This window comes from Plecotus auritus (genome assembly GCF_963455305.1).
Source record: "Plecotus auritus genome assembly, chromosome: 1".
NCBI classification, from domain to species: Eukaryota; Metazoa; Chordata; class Mammalia; order Chiroptera; family Vespertilionidae; genus Plecotus; species Plecotus auritus.
The window spans coordinates 51,378,305-51,393,859 of record NC_137770.1 but is presented as its reverse complement, the minus strand read 5'-3'; the positions used below and the strand labels follow the sequence as shown (position 1 = coordinate 51,393,859).

General features: G+C 38.6%; 1 protein-coding gene across 1 annotated transcript in view; it reads left to right on the top strand.

Moving 5' to 3' along the window:
- SNX1 (sorting nexin 1) overlaps positions 1 to 15,555 on the top strand; it is a 43,731-nt gene that overhangs the window by 3,039 nt on the left and 25,137 nt on the right. The window lies entirely within an intron of this gene.

The following is a 15,555-nucleotide window of genomic DNA, read 5'->3' as shown; positions in this document are numbered from 1 at the left end:
TACCTGTAAAGCACGTTAAACAATTGAGCATTTTGTAAACTAAAATTAAAGAATAAAAAAATCCACTAAAATCTAATAATGGATTACAAAGTTAAATTCATTCTAAATGACTAACATATTTTGTCAAAATCAAACTAGTAAAGTTGATTTGCTTAGCTAGAAGTCATCAAAGTAGACATCTTACTGATTTAAGTTTATCTTCATATTGTGTTTTGTTGCATGTTGGAGGCAAAGAGAGGAGCATTAAAGAATTGAAAAGGCCCTAACCGGTTTGGCTCAGTGGATAGAGCGTCAGCCTGCGGACTGAGGGGTCCCAGGTTCGATTCCAGTCAGGGTCATGTGCTTTGGTTGCGGGCACATCCCCAGGAGGGGGTATGCAGGAGGCAGCTGATCGGTGTTTCTCTCTCATTGATGTTTCTAGCTCTCTATCCCTCTCTCTTCCTCTCTGTAAAAAATCAATAAAATATATTTTTTTAAAAAAAAGAATTGAAAAGCTAAGGCATGTAAACTTTAAAACTCACTTATGTGTGTAATTTCCTGAACATTGATGTAACAGCTGCTGCTGTTAATCATCCCATCTGCTCTCTTTTACAGCCCAAGAGGCTTTGTTAATACAGTAATAAAAGTGTGATTTGATTTATAATCAAAAGGGCAGCCCATGATAATAATGCATCTCAGAATCTACAAGGAGAAACTGGAGTTAAAAGAATTATTAAAATAAATCTGAAGTCATTGCATTAAGACTGAAAACCAGCACGTGGAAAGTCTGATTCTTACAAATATGTAAGACCTTATCTTCTTTCTGCCTCCTACTTTGTGGGCCTCTGAATAAAAAGGTCTAAAATTCTAAATATTGTAATCTGAATTTTTTATGTGGACCTGAATCCAAATATGTATCTTTTTAGTTAAAACATTCTTAGTTCTGGGATAGGATTAATTTTTTCTCTAATAAAACTGGAGACTAAATTGGAGCCATTCTTTTGGCTCTCTTAATTCTTTTTATTTTATTATTATTATTTTTTATTGATTTCAGGGAGGAAGGAAGAGGGAAGGAGAGATAGAAACATCCATGATGAGAGAGAACCATGGATCGGCTGCCTCCTGCAAGTCCCCCACTGGGGATCAAACCCACAACCCAGGCATGTGCCCTTGACCGGAATCAAACCTGGGACCTTTTGGTTCGCAGGCCAACGCTCTATCCACTGTGCCAAACTGGCTAGGGCTATATTCACATTTTTGTGAAACGTATCTCCAGAACTTTTTCATCTTGCATTTCTGAAACTATTCTCATTAAAACATTTCCCCTTTTCCCTCTCCCTCTACTTTCTAGTAACTACCATTTTACTTTCTGTTTCTATGAATTTGATTACTTTAGATAACCTCATATAAGTGGACCATGCAGTATTTGTCTTTTTGTGACTGGTTTATTTTACTAAGCATAATATCCTCAAGGTTTATTTGTGTTGTAACATGCATCAGAATTTCCTTTTTAAGGATGAAGAGTATTCCGTCATATCTGTATATATTCCACCTATTTATCAGTTCATCTTCGATGGACATTTGGGTTGCTTCTACCTCTTGGCTCTTGTGAATATGAATGTGCAAAAATCTCCTCAAGACTCTGCTTTCCAATTCTTTTGAATATATACCCAGAAATGGGATTGCTGAATCATAGGGTAGTTCTATTTTTAATTTTTTTAGGAACCTCCATGCTGTTTTCCATAGCAGTTGCACCATTTTGCAATCCCCTCTCAGCTCTTTTTAAAGACCAGTTTATTTCCCATTTGAGTGCTTATAGGATAACTTATTTATATCTGTGGACAGAATTTGGTAATTTTATTAAATGCCCTAAGGAGATTGATGATTAATACCTTAATTTTCTGTTCTATGAAATATATGATGACTGTTCTCAAAGGTATACTATATAGTAAATTTCTTGATACTATCCCTTCTCTGTTCTTAACCAGCGAAAGTTAATCTACATAATAGTAATTTTTTTAAAATATATTTTATTGATTTTTACAGAGAGGAAGGGAGAGGGATAGAGAGTTAGAAACATCGATGAGAGAGAAACATCGATCAGCTGCCTCCTGCACAACCCCCACTGGGGATGTGCCCGCAACCAAGGTACATGCCCCCGACCGGAATCGAACCTGAGACCCTTGAGTCTGCAGGCCTACGCTCTATCCACTGAGCCAAACCAGTTAGGGCCATAATAGTAATTTTTAAATAGATTTTAGAGAGAGACAGAGAGGCAGAGACATCAGTTTGTTGTTGCACTTATTTATGCATTCATTGGTTGATTCTTGAATGTACCTTGACCAGGGATCAAACCCAAAACCTTTGCATATCAGGATGATGCTCTAACGGCTTAATCACAAGGAACAACAACAGCCTGTAATTATTGGAATCAAGAGTGTAGGTCAGTGGTCGGCAAACTCATTGGTCAACTGAGCCGCAGTTTGCCGACCACTGCTCCAACCAACTGAGCTACCTGGCCAGGGCTACATAATAATAATCTTAAACAAAGGTTTATTGCTTAAGTTCTTTAGTTAATGTAATAAGGTATAATCATTTACAACTTATATTAGTAAATATAGTCATGGGTAAGTGTTCCTCTAGGGCAGTGGTCGGCAAACTCATTAGTCAACAGAGCGGCAAACCTCAGCTTGCGAGCTGCGGTTTGCCTACCACTGCAATAGGGTATAATATTTTTTTTCTTTATTTTCTCTTTCTTTTTGTGTATAGTATTTTCTGTAGGCATATTGTTTCAAACACTTATTTTTGGAGCTAACATCATCACAGGTAGTCAGCTCTGGTTAAATAAAAGTCATAAGTAAATACCACATTTTTCACACAAGTCTGATACAAATATTTTTGAAAAAAATCAGCAATTGGTGTTATATCCAAAGATTCATTTTAATGCTCAGCTCAAATTGTAGACAAGTTTTACTTTTTAAAAGTTTAGGTTTTCCTGAAGTACATAGATTCTTCAGTTTCTTGATCATAAATTTATACTAGTAGTTAACCTAGTTTTCAGGATAATGGAGGAAAAGCAAATAAACATAGTTACAAAAGCCTTTTGGAGGAAGTAGGGTATGAGAAGACTTTTAACAATGACTAATAAGACCCCAAATTAAAAAATATAAAAAATTCAAGTTTGGAGCTTATGAGAGACAGTTGATGTCTGGTTTCTTTTCTTTTTTTTTTTTTTAAATATATTTTATTGATTTTTTACAGAGAGGAAGGGATAGAGAGAGAAAGTTAGAAACATTGATGAGAGAGAAACATCAATCAGCTGCCTCCTGCACACCTCCTACTGGGGATGTGCCCGCAACCAAGGTACATGCCCTTGACCGGAATCGAACCTGGGACCTTTGAGTCCGCAGGCTGATGCTCTGTCCACTGAGCCAAACCGGTTAGGGCTGATGTCTGGTTTCTATAGCGAGTTGCTGCCCTTTGCTTACTCAAGTGTTGAGGTATCTGATGAGTGTTCTTCGTGATTTCTTCCGTTGGGAGGGGAGAAAGGAAAAAGAGCACTAATTTCTCTCCCTTGGTCCTCAAAACTTCTCAGTACTCTTGAGTAACTGTTGGCATAAATAAATCATGAGTAGTGAATAGTTATTAGAGCAAGTAGCCATGAAGTATCTCATCTCCAGGAAAAGCCTGTTGCTCAACTTTTTCTTATACTTTTGCTTAGTCAAATGGACAGCTGGGCCTTCATTCTGCTTTCAGAACAGATTTGAACTGGGTTTGCTTTTTCAATTTAGAAGTTAATGTACCCATTAGTGCTCTGATCCTTCAGTTTTCTAGGCCCTTCTAAGTTATAGTAATTTGAGACCTAAAAGTACAGTAGGAAAATTACAACAGAGAATTCAGCAGAAAGTTCAGTAGCTAAATTTTGGTAAATCATGGTGTGTATGCCCTTTCACTTTGAGGTCCCTAATGGGCTTGCTCATGGTTTTCCTTACCTCGTTCAATGGTTAGCTTCAGGGTCATTTTCCTCACCCAGCTCCTCCTCTACTATTTTCATTAGTTCCTTTACATCAGATATTCTTTATCTTTTTTGTGTCATGGACCCATCAGCAATCCAGTGAAGCCTATGGATATATTATCAGAATAATGTCTTTAAGTGTATAAAATACTTAAGATTACAAAGGAAACCAATTACAACAAACTGCAATTATCAAAATATTAAAACAATTTTGTTTTAGTAACATGTGCTTTTTAATGCTTTAAATAATAAGATCTAGGGATAGGTCTAATAACTAATATTTTTAAGTAGAGATGGGCATAAATGATATTTTGAAGTTTATAACAACTATAAAATATCTAATTTCTATTAAATTCTCAGATACTGCTATTACTATTATGGCTTATTGCTTATTTTTATAATTGAAGAAAATGCTGAATTTCAGTTAGAGGTTAATGAAAATGAAGTTGTTGTTTTATTCCCATCTAAGTTTATAGATCCCTTCTGAATTCTGTGGCTCATGGACCTCAGAATAAGAGCCCCTACTTTAACTCCTTAAGGCGCAAAAGGGGTAATACTGTGAAATCATTTGAGTTAATCAGATATTTACTCAGTTTGTAAAGTAAGATGCACCTATGCCCAAATCTACCCTGGGCAGGTAGCTCAGTTTGTTAGAGCATCGTCCCAATCCACCAAGTTTGCCAGTTCCCCGATCAGGGTCAGGGCACATACAAGAATTAACCAATGAATGCATATTTAAGTGGAAGTGGAACAACAAATTGATATTCTCTCTCTTTTTCTCCCTCCCTCTCTCAAAATCAATAAATAAACAAATTAAAACAAACAAAAATCCAATAGATATTTGGTGTCCCAAGCACAGAAGCTTTTAGTGCAGTGCGTTTATGCTGTTTTGTGGAACATGGTGTGGGAGAGGAGTTACTGCTTTTAATAGGCAAAATAATTGCCCCCTCCCCAACATATCCATGTCCTAATCCCAGGACCTGTGAATGAGTTAGTTTACAAAGCAAAGGGGGGTTAAGGTTGAAGACAGAAGTAAGGTTACTAATCAGCTGCCCTTAAAGTAGGGAAATTATCTGGGTCCAGTGTAATCACAAGGATCCTTTAAAAAATGGAAGTTAGAGAGTGACTACACTAGACAACTGTCTACCTTTGGTGGAGGGGGAGGGGAGGCACAGAGAGATACAAAGTTGTTGGCTTTGAAGATAGAAGTGAGCCATAAACCAAGAAATGTGGGCAGCTTCTAAAAGCTAGAACCAATAAGGAAATGGATTCTCCCTTAGAACCTCCAGAAAGGAACACAATCTGATGACACCTTGATTTTAGCCCAATGAGACCTATATTGACTTCCCCAGAACTAGAAGAAATAAATTTGCATTTTTTAATCATCTGTTAAATTTGTGATAATTTGTTGCAGCAGCAATAGAAACCTAATACACTGTCCCATTTCACTCATTTTTCCCTAGAAGTAAAGATGGCAAAAGGAGCAGTATTTCATGCCAAGGTCTTCCAGGGTAATTTTTAAAGACTTCCTGACTGACCTGTTATCATCTGGATATAGCTTCTGGGGTTAATTTATCCCTAATTGTCCTTGCCTTGATATATTAGTATGATCACACAATTTCATAGATCCATCTTGCCTTACTAAATTATGCTAATACTAGAGGCCTGGTGCACGAAGTCCGGCAGTCCCAACATCCTTAGCGCTGCCACGGAGGCGGGAGAGGCAAGATCGCTGTGCTTGCCAGCCGTGAGCCCGATTTCTGGCTGAGCAGCGCTCCCTCTGTGGGAGCACACTGACCACCAGAGGGCAGCTCCTGCTTTGAGAGTCTGCCCCCTGGTGGTCAGTGTGCATCATAGCAACCAGTCATTCCACCGTTCGTTCGATTTGCATATTAGCCTTTTATTATACAGGATTCTATCAGAAAATGAGTACTCTAGTTCTCCAGATCCAGAAGCATTGTTACCTTAGCTTTTAATATGGATTTGACCTATTGTGCAGTTGAGTTTTAAAAGTACTACCCTTTTGAGGTCCCTTGAACATAATGCAAGGGTTCTATATGGAGCAAGGAACAGTTGAACAACAGGAGGACGAATCACAACTGGTTAACCTAAAGGGAAGTTACCCAGAATCACAGGACTTCTCAGTACTGAATGGCTATGTCAGCTCTGAGGAACAGCAAGTCCAGGTCTGTCCTTCCCCGAGCTAAGAAAATTGCATTAGTAGACTGGGCCTCATGGTTTAAGGCTGGTAATTGGCAAGGAATACCTGTTTGCTCTTAACACAAGTGCTCTCTTGCTTCATGGCAGATCTTTCTAGTGCCTTTCTGAGAATTAGGACTGTGCTGTCTATGTGCTCTGTAATTATGAACAGAAGCACTTGAACTTTTTAAACAGCTTATCAGTGGAACCACCTGCTAGAATTAACAGTCAAACGGAGTCAGCAAGTGTTGGATATCCTAGCCTAGGATCCTATCACTAATGGAAAGAATGCTTCCTTTATTTTACAAAAAGGTAGGGAGGGCAGAGGGAATAGGCAGGGCTAGGCTTTGGCTTTGTTAGTACATCACAGACATACCATTTTCATTACAATATAATTTTAGCTGTTGCTTGAAAAGTAGCCTCCTTCAAATACATGTAAATGTTGTGACTTATTGACTACTAAAAGGTTTTTAAAATATGGATTATAAAGTAAAGCTTATTTTTAGTATTGATCTTGCCTTTCAATTAATCATTGTGCTTCCTTCTTTCCCCCAAAATGAGTCCTTCCTAAAATTTTAACTGTTGATTCAAAATTAGCTTTTTAATATAAATTATACTTAATACTGATTTAAAATGAGCCTTTTAATCTTAGACATAGCATATGAAATGTGTTGTTATATTGCCTATGTGGGTATTTATTTTGACAACAGGTATCAACATAAAAATTGTTTAAACTGCCTGGCCGGCTTGGATCAGTGGTTGAGTGTTGACCTATGAACCAGGAGGTCATGGTTTGATTCTCTGTCAGGGCACATGCCTGGGTTGCGGGCTTGATCCCCAGTGTGGGTTATGCAGGAGGCAGCTGATTTGCAGCTTTTTATACATTTGAAATTAAAGAGGGAGTGTAAGGAAGATGATCTGAAGGTGGGAGAAAGCAATGCTGGAATTGGATAGTTTTCAAGATTATGTGCTTTCTTGAGGGTGTTTACGCTTATTTCAAAGGTGAGTTAAGCTAGATGCACTAGAAAAATGGATAGGGCTTGTTTAAGGCAAAGATTAAAAAATAAACCTTTTACTAAAAAAGTTACATGCCTGAGGCATGACTACCCACCATTACCTGCCCAGTTAAGAATTTATGATCAGATCACCTGTGAGGTTACTTGCCATAAAACTCCTTCTTCATCCACACAAGTCATTATTATAGACTGTATAGTCTCATGGAAGACTTACTTCCTCTGTGAATGTGGGGTACCACCAATAGGGGCCCATTTCTTCTTACTCCTGAAAATAGTTCTGCTGAGCTTCTTTTGAAACTGATTTTAGGTAAAACTTGAGAATATTATACCTCAAAGGCCAACTGTGACTTGATGCTTTTCAACCTGTTAAAGAAGAAATAACAGACTCAAAAATGGAGTCATTATCCCTCACAACAGCAAAGCAAGGCTTATTTTCAAATTCGACCTCTCCCAGAAATGTGACTTTTTTTATTATTAATTTTATTTTTCAGTTACAGTTTACATTCAATATTATTTTATATTAGTTTCAGGTGTACAGCATAGTAGTTAGACAATCATTTATAATAATAAAAGTGTAATATGCAAATCGACTGAACAGCCGAACATCGGAACAACCTTCCAGACAACCTTCCAGATGAAGTTGGGGCTGCAAGGGCCTACTCTTGCACGAATTTTGTGCATCAGGCCTCTAGTGTACTTTATAAAATGATCCCCTTGATATTTCAAGTACCCACCACCGTAAATAGTTATTACAGTATTTTTGACTATATTCACTGTGCTGTATTTTACATCCCCGTGACTATTTTGTAAACTAACTAAAATTTTAAAATTTTACAATAATCCCTTCACCATTTTTACCCAGTCCCCCAACTCCCCTCCCCTCTGGCAACCATGAGTCTATTCTCTATGAGTCTGTTTCATTTGTTTATTTTGTTCATTAGATTCCACATATAAGTGAGATCATATGATATTTGTCTTTCTCTGACTTCTTTCACTTCACATAATACCCTCTAGGTCCATCCATGCTATCACAATGGTAAGATTTCATTCTTTTTTATGGCCGAGTAATACTCTATTGTGTATGTACCACTACTTTTTATCCACTTGTCTATTGATGGGCATTGGGTTGCTTCCATATCTTGGCTAGTTTAAATAACACTGCAGTGAAAATAGGGGTATATATTTTTTTGAGTTAGTGTTTGGGGGTTGGGGGGGTGGAGAGACTGAGCATCCTATATAATCCTATATAATAAAAAGCTAATATGCAGATCAACTGAACGGCAGAATGACCGGTCACTATGTCACACACTGACCACCAGGGGGAGTGCCGCTCAGCCAGAAGAAGCCCTGAGCCAGGCTCATGGCTGGCAAGAACAGAGGTGGTGGCAGGAGCCTCTCCCACCTCTGTGGCAGCGCTAAGGATGTCCAACTGACAGCTTAGGCTCGCTTCCTGGGCCTAAGCCATCAGTCGGACATCCCCTGAGGGCTCCCAGACTGTGAGAGGGCGCAGGCCGGGCTGAGGGACAGGCCCCCCCACACACACACTGCACGAATTTCATGCACTGGGCCTCTAGTAAAAGAATAAAAAAGAAAGAAAAAACTCATGGACATGGACAACAGTATGGTGATTGTAGGGGTGAAGTGTGGAGGGAGGTGGAGGAGCATATAGTGGGGATAACTGGTGATGTAGGGAGACTGACTTGGAGTGGTGGCAGGTGATGTATTGTAGAATTGTGCACCCTGTAACCTGTGTAATTTTATTAACCACTGACTTCTTTCACTTAGCAGTGAACATAGGAGTATATATATATTTTTTGACTGAGAATTGAACCATGACCCACCTCTTGGTTCCTGGGATAATGAAAAGTAAGGATCTGAACTAATTTGAAACAATCTGTAATCCAATTCCCACCTTGCTTTCTCTGACCTACATATAATCTTCCTTACCTTCTCTCTTCAACTCCAAATTTATGAAAAGAAACTGCAAACTATTATTCTCAGGGGCATTTGAGACGTGCTTCCCCACATATGTCATCAAAAAAGCACCCCTTTTTGTTCATAATTTTACCAAATTTAATTTCAGTTCATTGATTTGGATTGGCATTGGACAAACTAAGCTTGTTTCTTTAGGATTGTTAAAAAGCAAAATTCAACCCAGTAAACATAAAGATCTAATTGAGTTTATTGAATGATTCATGAATCGGGAAGCATCCCATCTAGTAAATAGAGGTACTCCCAGGAGTTATGCAAAATGGAAGGGTAGTAATAGCAGGAGGGTGGGGAAGGAAGTCATTAGTAAAACAAAAATAAGTATTGCTTCAGGCCAAGTAATCAACTGTTTTTTTAAACTGAATTTATTGGGTAATGAAAAGCCAGGCAGGTTTGGATGTTTCTTACATCAGCAAAGTAAAATATAAAACAAATGTGAACAGAGATCAAGTTTGGGAGGGATACTGTACAATATGCCAGAGAGAGGGTTAATGTACTTTTGTAAGAAAAGTGTACACCTAAGAAAAGTTAACTTTGCCTAGAAAAATGGGCAAAGGACATCAGGATAAGTCACAGAGGTGTTTTAGATGTTTTAGTAAACATGAGGAAACCTGGCAAAGATTTTTAAAAAGAGAAAATGCTTAATGTTGCTATAGATGCACTACTTTTGTACATTGCTGGGGGATGAGAGGGGTATATAAGCTTGTGCTACTCTTTCTGAAAGGCAGCTTAGCAGAGCCTTTGAAATTTTTATGTCCAGTAATTCTACTTAAGAGTCTATCCCACCCGGCTGGCATGGCTCAGTGGTTGAGCGTCAACCCAGGAACCAAGAGGTCACGGTTCGATTCCCAGTCAGGTCACAAGCTCAGGTTGCAGGCTCAGTGCTCAGTAGGGGACGTGCAGGAAGCAGCTGATCGATGATTCTCTCTCATCATTGATGTTTCTATCTCTCTCTTCCTCTCCTTTCCTCTTTCTCTAAAAATTAACAAAAACATTTTTTAAAAAGAATCTAGCCCTAGCCGGCTTGGCTCAGTAGATAGAACATCAGTCTGCAGACCGAAGGGTCCCAGGTTCGATTCCGGCCAAGGGCACATGCCTGAGTTGTGGGCTCGATCCCCAGTGGGTGGCGTGCAGGAGGCAGCCAATCAATGATTCTCTTTCATCATTGATGTTTCTATCTCTCTCTCCTTCTCCCTTCCTCTCTGAAGTTAATAAAGAAATATATTTAAAAAAATAAAAAATAAAAAGATAAAAAGAATCTATCCCGAGGAAATATATATATATATGAATATCACATCACTATTTGTAGTGATAAAAAACCTGGAAACAATCTAAATATCCATCCTTAGGGAAATAATGACTAGCTTGTGGTATACTCATACAATAGAGAGTTAAGTCACTAAGAGTGGAGATTTTTGTACAACTCTTAATGACATGAAAAAATGCTCAGATGCCATTTTAATTCTTTATGCCTATGTTTCTCTATTTCTTTCTTTTTTTTATTTCAGAGAGGATGGGAGAGGGAGAGAGATAGAAACATCAATGATGAGAGACAATCATTGATTGGCTGCCTCCTGCATGCCCCCCACTGGGGATCAAGCCTGCAAACCAGGTACATGCCCTTGACCGGAATCAAACCTGGGACCCTTCAGTCCGCAGGCTGACGTTCTATCCACTGAGCCAAACCGGCTAGGGCTCTCTCTGTTTCTTATATTATAGCAATTCCTTTAGCATTTCTTGCAATTCTGGTTTGATGGTGACAAACTCCTTTAGCTATTTTTTTGTATGTTTCCGGGAAGCTCTTTATTTCACCATCTATTTTGAATGATAGCCTTGCTGGATATAGTAATCCTGGTTTCAGATCCTTGCTTTTTAGTACCTTGAATATTTCATGCCATTCCCTTCTGGCCTGTAGAGTTTCTGATGAAAAATCAGCTCACAGCCTTATGGGAGCCCTTTATAGGTAACAGTTTGCTTGCTGCCTTTAAGATACGCTCTTCGTTTTTATTTTTTGGCATTTTAATTATGATGTAAATAAATAAGTACTATCAGTAGTAACCTTAAATGTAAATGGATTAATGCTCCAATCAAAAGATACAGGGGTAGCTGAATGGATATGAAAACATGACCCAAATATATGCTGTCTACAAGAGACCCCTCTCAGAACAAAGACTCACACAGGATGAGAGTGAAGGGATGGGAAAAAAAATTTTTTCCATGCAAATGGAAATGGGAAAAAAAAAAAAAAGCTCAAATAAACTCTTACAAAAATTCTCTACAAACTTGTTTTGTTTCTTTTTTTAATGTATTTTTACTGATTTCTGATAGAAACATCTCCCTCTCAAAAGAGATCAATTCAACAAGAGGATATAACCCTGGTAAACACATATGCACCCAATATAGGAGCACCTAAATATATTTTTAAAAACACTTCTGGAGGACTTTAAGGGAGAGATCAAAAGAAATACAGTTATACTAGGGAACTTTAACACCCCACTGGATAGATCTTCCAGATAAAAAATCAACAAGGGCCCATCCAGCATGGCTCAGTGATTGAGGTCAAGGCACATGCTGGGTTGCAGGCTCTATCTCCAGTAGGGAGTGTGCAGGAGGCAGCCAATCAGTGATTCTCTCTCATCGTTGATGTTTCTATTTCTCTCTCTCCCTCCCTCTCTGAAGTCAATAAAAATACATGTTTTTAAAAAATCAACAAGTGACACACTGGATCAGATGAAATTAACTGACATTTACAGAACATTTCACCCCAAAGCTACAGAATATACATTCTTCTAAAGTGCGCATAGGTCATTCTCAAAGATAAATCACATGTTAGGACACAAAACAAGTCTCTACAAATTTAAGAAGATTGAAGTCATGTCAAGCTTCTTGGATTACAGTGACATGAAATTAGAAATCAATTGCAATAAAAACACTCAAAAACATTCAAACATTTGGAGGCTAAATAGCATGTTATTAAACAATGAACGGGCTACCAATGAGATTAAGAAAGAAATATTAAAACTTCCTAGAAACAAATGAGAATGAACACACAACAACCCAAAATCTATGCAACACAGCGAAAGCAATTCTGAGAGGGAAGTTCATAACACGACACGCCTACCTCAAAAAACAAAAATTATTAATAAACTACCTAACCCTACAACCTAAAAAATAAGAAAGAGAACAACAAGAAAAGCCCAGGGTAAGTACAAGGAAGGAAATAATAAAGATCAGAGCAGAAATAAATTACATAGAGACAAAAAATTAATAATAATACAAAAGATCAATGAAACCAAGAAACTAATCTATATACAGAGGAAAGCTTAGGGTAGTAAATATAGTAATCCATCTATCTTCAGTTACCTAAAACTTTATCTAGAACTCAATCCTGAGTTTTTAGGATGGAGTCCCAGAGGATATCTGAGGAGCAGTTTTCTGTTCTCACGGGTAGTTGTTAGCTAGCTATTAAGGGAGCCCAAGTCTGTTTTCATCACAGTTCTAGTCAAGCAACTATGGTTTGGGCCAGGGGTCCTCAAACTTTTTAAACAGGGGGCCAGTTCACTGTCCCTCAGACTGTTGGAGGGCCGGACTATAGTTTTAAAAAAAAACTATGAACAAATTCCTATGCGCACTACGGGCCCGGGACGAGTCGGCTGCTAAGCAGGACAGGCAGCGGCACCCGGCGGGCCGGATAAATGGCCTCGGCGGGCCGCATGTGGCCCGTGGGCCGTAGTTTGAGGACGCCTGGTTTGGGCTCAAAGATGGTCTGGTGAAGGGAGAAAGATAATTCTGCTCTAGTTGTCATTGCATATTCCATCCATCTGGTTCTGTCTTTTCTTAGTACAGTGATAGACACGTGGCTCCAGAAAATGTTCTTTGTCTTTAAGCTTTCAAGTTTAGATGGTAAATCAGAAATAGAAAGCTGGCTTTGTTCATCTCCATATCACAGGAATGGGTTCTTCTAGGTGCTTTTTTAAATGGCTGAATTCCAACCTGTGCCCTTCTGTTGCTTCAGTGTCCCTAGTGAGCTACTAGTAACTTACGTTTAAATATATTCATCCTTAATGTATCTTGGGTTTTAATCTCTCCTAGATTTCCATCTACAGATGACTGGTATCAGTGGGAACTGAATTAAAAAGAAATCAGATGGGAAAGGAAGTGGTGGGGGGCTTAGGAGAGGGTAAAGGGGATAAATGGTGATGGAAGGAAACTTAACTTGGTGTGGTGAATGCACAATACAATATACAGATGATGTATTATAGAATTGTACCCCTGAAACCTATATTTTATTAGCCAATGTCACCCCACTTTTAAAACATCAGATGGCTTTTTATGAGATCCCTCTACTGTACAAGAGCACAAGAATATTTATAGGAAATGTATATGTAAGAAGGTGATTGACAGTGTGTGAGGCAAAAGGGAAATGTGGGTTTTGTTTTTGCTCTATTTGTTGTCTGTGTCTCTGCTTTTTAAGATAGAAGCAGCTAGAAGTCTCTTGACAGTTGGTGTAACTTTAAGCATATACAACTAAGTGCTTATTAAATTTTATTCGCACAGGAAAAATTCCAGTAGAAACATTGTTTGCTAATATAAAATTAAATATTGGTAACAGTTTCTTTCCCCAAGGGTGGTCCCAGTATTGGGGTGGAGCTGTTTGCATGGCATATTCAGAGTTCTCAATAGATCTATCATTTCACTTTATTCTTTTGGGTCAGAATTGGCCTGTTTCTGAGGAACTAAATCCCTCTGATTTGTTAAGGAAATGTTTCATAAAAGATTCTGTAAGTCAGGTCTTAACTGATTTAGCCTTAGGGTCTGACTTCAAAACTGTGCGAAACCACACCATGGCTTTTGAAGCCAGATTCCCAGCTTTCTGTTCCTGTCCTGCACAATCCAGCTTTGTTTATTCCTGTAACTGGTCTGGGTCTCTCCCCACACTTGTTTGTGGTTGATCACTGAACTTTTGATAAAGGCCATGGACTGACTGTATTTTCACTATGTACCCACTAAGCTAAGCATGACTGGTTTTTATTCCCCTATTTTGACATGGGTATGGTTGAAAATTGTGTCTATGTAAGTTAAGGATGAAAAGATAAGTTATTTTAACAACAGTATCAGGTGTAAAGTGTTAAAACTTCTTTTGCCTCTCCATAGGGATCAATAATACCCACACAACTGGGTTTCAATGAACAGTTTAGCCAAGACAACAAAGTAATCCAGGATCAGAGTTTAAATACTGGAATCCAGTGTGGGGTCCTTGTCACTAGAATGTGCCCCATCAGCATTTGAAAGAATAAAGGTCATCAACTGAGAAGGAGAAATCCGTTTGGACAGGTTCTTTTGAAAATTATCTCTGTGTACACATATCCACATCAGTATCATGTGCTTTGGGGTGGGGCATTTCAGCAAGGTTATGGTGTTAGAAATTAACTCTAAAATGTATCAGTTTGTTTCAGCTCTGTGATTACTTGGGCAGCACTTACACCACTAATATTGGTTTGCTGCTTATTGAACTGGCTGACTAGTGCTCCTGTCTTCTCCTAAATAACTGTAGGAGTGACTGAAGGATGAATTAAAAGTCACTTTCATTGAATTATACACTTGAAACCTATATAATTTTATTAATCAGTGTCACCCCAATAAATTTAAATTTTTTTAAAAAAAGAACCAATGAGCTCTAGTTGATTTGACTCAGTAGATAAAACATTGGCCTGCGGACTGAAGGTTCCCAGGTTTCATTCCAGTCAGGACACGTGCCCAGGTTGCTGGCTCCATTCCCAGTAGGGAGCTTGCAGGAGGCAGCCAGTCAATGATTCTCTTTCATCATTGATCTTTCTCTCTCTCCCTCTCCCTTCCTGTCTGAAATCAATAAAAAAATATAAAACAAAACAAAACAGCCCTAGCCAGTTTGGCTCAGTGGGTAGAGCGTCAGCCTGCAGACTGAAGGGTCCCAGGTTCGATTCCGGTCAAGGGCGTGTACCTTGGTTGCAGGTTCCCCGGTCGGGGTGTGTGTAGGAGGCAACCAATTGATGTGTCTCTCTCACATCGATGTTTCCCTCAGCCTCTCCCTCTCCCTTCCACTCTCTCTAAAAATCGATTGGAAAAATATCCTCAGGTGAGGATTAACAACAACAAAAAAAAATTTTAAATATAATGATCCCCAGACTTGAAGGCACAGAACCTGTCTGTAGGCTGCATTTTTTTATTTAAAAAATATATGTTTATTTATTTTATATATTGAGAGAAAAACATTAATTTCTTATTCCTCTTATTTATTCACTAGAGGCCTGGTGCACAAATTCATGCATGGGTGGGGTCCCTCGGGGTAGCCTGCGGAGATTGGGCCCCAGCTCTCAC